General features: G+C 43.0%; 1 pseudogene; it reads left to right on the forward strand.

Moving 5' to 3' along the window:
- The first annotated feature begins 2,820 nt into the window (after positions 1-2,820).
- LOC111729945 lies at positions 2,821-2,939 on the forward strand (annotated as a pseudogene).
- Positions 2,940-5,267: the final 2,328 nt, after the last annotated feature.

Genomic DNA, 5,267 nt, shown 5'->3' on the forward strand with positions numbered 1-5,267 from the left:
TATTAATCTAATTAAAGGCAAAAAAGAAGGGAAAACAGAACAAAAGAAAGATAGGTCGAATGAAAACGAAGTTTAAGACTATAGAAGTTTAGTCCACACCCAACTCAGTATGGACTAAATACTCCAAGTAAAGAAAGCATTATAATCGTTAGAATAGATTTTTTTAATTACATTTTTGTTGACAAGAGATATCTTTAAATAAAAAGATACAGCTACTGAGAAGAAAAAATATAGCGTACACATTTCTTTAAAGTACACGTAGAACATTTACTAAAATTACCCACAGGCTGGTCATACAGCAAACTCCAACAAATTTCAATTTAAAATTAAAATCTGTTCTCCCACCACAGTAGAATTAAGCTATAATCAGTACAAACGACAACAACAACAAACACCCTACAAAATCCCCCAATTTCTTGAATGTTAAGCAACCCAATCCTAAATAACCCATAGGTCAAAGAAAAAAAAATATCACAGGATATGAGAAAATATTTTGAACTGAACAATAATCAAGATACAAAATATCAACACTGTGGAACGCAGGTAAAGCAGGACTCAGGAGGAAATGTATCGCTTTAAAAAGCACAGGGGCTTGGCGGGGGGGGGGGGGGGGGGGGGGTCTCCCACACCATTCCCAGGTGGATCCAGACCCTGGAGGCCCTCAGGAAGCTTTGGGATGGGAAGAGTTGCCTTGAGAAGGACCCAGGGGTGTGACCCAGCAGCTGAGGCTCCGCCAGGCAGAGCTCCCATCTTGTCGCCCCATCCCTCGGCGCAGGCAGCGTTGGCGACTGGAGATACCCAGGAGGTGGCTAGAAGTGCGCACTTGAGGGATCGGAGGAGGAAAACGAATCAGGCACTGTGAGCGCCGAATCCTTCTGTCACAGGGACAGATAAGATCGACAAGGAAGAAAGAGTTGGGAAGAGGGGAGAGACGGAGGGAGGAGCAGTGGGGGAGAAGAGGCGGGAATCTGACATCTAACTGCTTCTTAAGCCGACTGCGGATGAGTCCTCTTGACTCGCACCCCCGCCGCCAGGGACGGCTGGGGACCCAGCTCCTGAGCTTGTGGGGCTGTCCACAGGTTGTTCCCTCTGCCTTTTTCCTCCTCTGCCTCCTTGGCATTCGAAAATCTAAATCCGCCACCAGTTACCACGTGCGTTCTGCTTTTCGCTTTCCAGAACAGGGGTGCTGTGCCTCGTCTCCTGCTCTTCCATCCCGACGGAAGATCTGGGTCTTTCTCTAGTTTATCTTACTGTTATTTTAGTGGCATTTCAGGAGGGAGAGAGGACAAATGGATAAGTCTCACAAACACTACTGAGAAAAAACGAAATGAACACAAAAGGGTACACACTTTATAATTCCATATATGTAACTTCTAAAGCAAGATAAGCAGAAAAAAAATAGCAGAATAAGCACATTATTCAGCAAGATAGAGCTGAACAGCAGCAGCAAAGCAGCTAACAGAGTTGAAAGAGATTGGAGACGGAGAGCAAAAACTGCTATTTTCTAAATAAGTGTCGAAGATATAGATGACTCCGCTGGAAAACTGTGTTCATATTTAACCTAAAAAGAATTATTTTTAAAGTAACTATTTTAAAGTGATTATTTATTTATGAAACAGTTCCTCTAAATAAATAAATCAATTATAAGACTGAAGTTTGGTGGACGAACACTGGTATGTGTGAAGACAAAAATCAGTCTGCTCATTAAAGTCAGTGCTTCTCAATTGGCAGAAGAAAGGTGAAAAGGAGACTTCCGCCTCTGGCAATATGATGGACGAGACACCTCCCCATTAGGAACCGCCTGGGAACTTGGGGTGAATAACGAACGTCAGAATAAAACAGAACTTCTGAGAAGGGGGACAAAGAAGAGGAGAAGCCGAGATTGAAGCGGGAGGATTTGCCGACACCAGAAATGCAGAGAATGGGGTTTCCCCTGCCAGGTGGCCGATGCGGGACCAAGTCACTGCAGAAAGTAGGGTCCTCCACAGCCCCCACCCTAGTGCAATGGAAGGCTGGAGAAAAGCCATCTGTCATCAAAGGGAACGCAAGGGAATTAATCTGAATGAGTCTCAGCTCCAGGTGGCGAAAAAGCCAGTGTTTCTGAGAATCTGAGGCCACGGACCTGCCCTCATGCAGATTTGGGTTTTGTATTTACAATACCTGCACGATCAGTAAATTCAGTCAAGAAATTAGCTCAGAGTGAGTCTCACGTGTTTGCACCCAAAGCACCTCACACGGCAAATACAAATCCTCCTGGGAATAGCTTCTGCCCCTCAGGCCCCCAACATTCCCACAGATGAGGATCAGTCAAACGTGAGCTCAGAATGAAATTCTACCAAACACCAGAGAAGCAGTTCACCGTGAGCAAGAGTCAGAGAGGGCAAAGGAAGAGAAAAGAAAACCGGAATGAGGTCCACGAGGACTTCGAATCCTGGAACTGACAGGAACAGATTATAAAATAAGTGTGCTTAAACTGTTTACAGAGATAGGCAAGAATGGGAAATAAGGAAGTAAAATACGAGGGAGAAACCTTGCAGAATTTTTAGAAATAAAAATGTGATCATTTAAATTTTAAAACTTAGACGTTATCAGCAAATTAAATGCAACTGAACAGAGAATGAATGAACCGGAAAACATGTCAGAAAAAATTACGCAGCATGGTCCCAGAGAGAAAAAATGATGAAACATAAAACCTAGGCTGATAATCATGCCATGTGGAAGAATCCACTAATTTAGCATGGCAGGAGTTTTAATACGCTTCCCAGTAACTGACAGATCAAGCAGACATATAACTAATTAGGGTGTAGAAGATCTGAACAAGTCTACAGCCATGTTACCCTGAACAAGCCCGACCCCATCTGATCTCGGAAGCTAAGCAGGGTCGGGCCTGGTTAGTACTTGGATGGGAGACCACCTAGGAAGACCAGGTGCTTTAGGTGTAAATAATAATAATAACAATAACAATAATAATAATGGATTGTAAGCTGACAAGTTCCTTGCAATCTGTGAGGTCAACCAAGAGTTGCCTCATCTAAAAAAAAAAAAAAGAGATCTGAACAACATGATAATCGTGAACCAACAAACATATGGTGCTTTTATTCTCAAAAATTAGAGGAACACATTCTTCTCTAACACATATGAACCACTTACAATATCTTACTATTTGGTAGGCCAAAAAACCACTCCGAATAAGTGTCAAGGACTGTACCAAATGGATCATGTAATGTGAACGCAATTCAATTAAAAGTCAATTAAAGAGCATTAAAAGCGCATGTGTTTAGAACTTTTAGAAATAAACTTCTAAATAATTAATCATGATGGAGATATAAAGAAGCTTAATAGTAAAGATAATCAAAGCACTTCTTGCCAAACTATGGTACTTTTACGTGCAGCCATGATGGAGTTACAAGGAACACATTTTACCTCCTGTTGTAAACAACAACTAACAAACTGGACAAAATATATGAACACAACTATTTTCAGACTCCGTACAACAGGCAGAGCGGCGCTGTGATCATTGAGAGAGGGAAGCATACAAGGTAAGCCCTGTAATCACTCCAGATTTCTCGGCAATGGTGATGCCTGGAGGAGATGGAGGTCAGAGTTTGGGGACGGAGAGAAGTCTGCATCCGGGGACCTGAGATCTGTAGTGCACGGTCCGTGTCCATGTGGTCCAGGCAAGGAAGAACGAATAACCCCCAAAGCTCGCACAAAGTAAGAAGGCATGTGTACTTCTACCAGCCAGATCTCTGGAGCCCTCCACCCCGCACGCTCAGTACGAATCCCAAAGAAATCATGCTTTAGTAGTGGGCTTAACCATTCCTGGAGTCGGGTCTACCCTACAGCAACTCTAGAAAAGCTGAAAATCAGGACTGGAAGGATCAAAATATTTGCAGACTATCTGCTTAATCTACACAGAAATCGAGAAGATCCACAGATTTTTTCATTGGTGGGAAGAGTCAGCAAAGTTGCTAGAAACCAATCATGTCAGTATACGCTAGAGACAGAGAGTTTAAATGTGTGTGTGTGTGTGTGTGTGTGTGTGCGTGTGTGTGTGAGTGTGTGTGTGTATACACATATATATTTTTTATGGTATCATTTTAAAGATAACCAAAATTATATAAAGTATCTTTACAGGAATAAATGTCACAAAAGACGCATATAACTTTTATGAAGAAAATGCTTAAACTTCACAAAACACATAGAAAATCTAAATAACAAACTTTAACCTGTTTATGGAAAGAAAATCCCAATCTTAAAAATGTTCATTTTCACCCAAATAAATCCAAAAACTCAATGCAACTTCAAACAAAATTTCAACCAGGCTTTTGTGAAATTTGACAAATTGCTTCTAAAAATTTGTATGGAAGAATAAGAGTAAGAACACCAATAGCGAGTTTGATGCAACCCAAGAGAGCAGAAGGCGATGCACCCTATCGCTATCAAGTCTTAATGTGCAGTTACAGTAATTAAGACAGGGTGCTTGGGACAAGGCGGACAGCCTCTCATATAACAGAAGGGACCCCAGGCACAGACCAGCAGACACAGCTCTTCTGACGTCTGACAAAGGTGACTTCACAGGTCAATGACAAGAGGAAGGACTACTGAACCAGTGATGCTTAGAAAACTGGAGTTATGGAGTGATGTCTGTGCCCCGCCCCCCATTCTTATGTTGAAGCCCTACCCACCCCCGTATGAGGGTCTTGCGGGGAGGCCTTTGGGAAGTGATTAAGATTAAACGAGGTCACGAGGGTGGGGCCCATGAATGGATTAGCGCCCTTGTAAGGGTCCCAAGACACCTTCCTTCCTCCCTCTGCTCTCAGCCACGTGTAACCCAGAAGGTTCCCACCAGAACCCAACCACGCTGGCGCCTCACCTCAGCCATCCAGCCTCAGAATGGGAGAAATAAATTTCTGTTGTTTATAAGCCACCCGGTCGGCGGGGTCCCATTATAGCATCCTGAACGGACTAAGACACCTGGTTAGCCACATGGAAAAATACAAAATTTGAGCCCTTTTTTCTACCCAAATTCCATGTAGACTGAAGACCCAAATGTGAACAAAGTTTTGGAAGAAAAAGAAGAAAAGCGATATCTCCATGATCTCTTTTACGAAGGATTTCTTAACCCACAGAAAGGAAGAGCCGGGACACCAGGACGCCCCACCCCCAACGGGAGACACCTGATCCACAAGGACTCCTGTGCAGAATACACAACAGACAGACAAAAACCAAAGAAAGAAGACGCAAAAGAAAAAATGGGCAAAAGG

This window comes from Pteropus vampyrus, unplaced genomic scaffold, assembly GCF_000151845.1.
Source record: "Pteropus vampyrus isolate Shadow unplaced genomic scaffold, Pvam_2.0 Scaffold291, whole genome shotgun sequence".
Taxonomy (NCBI): Eukaryota; Metazoa; Chordata; class Mammalia; order Chiroptera; family Pteropodidae; genus Pteropus; species Pteropus vampyrus.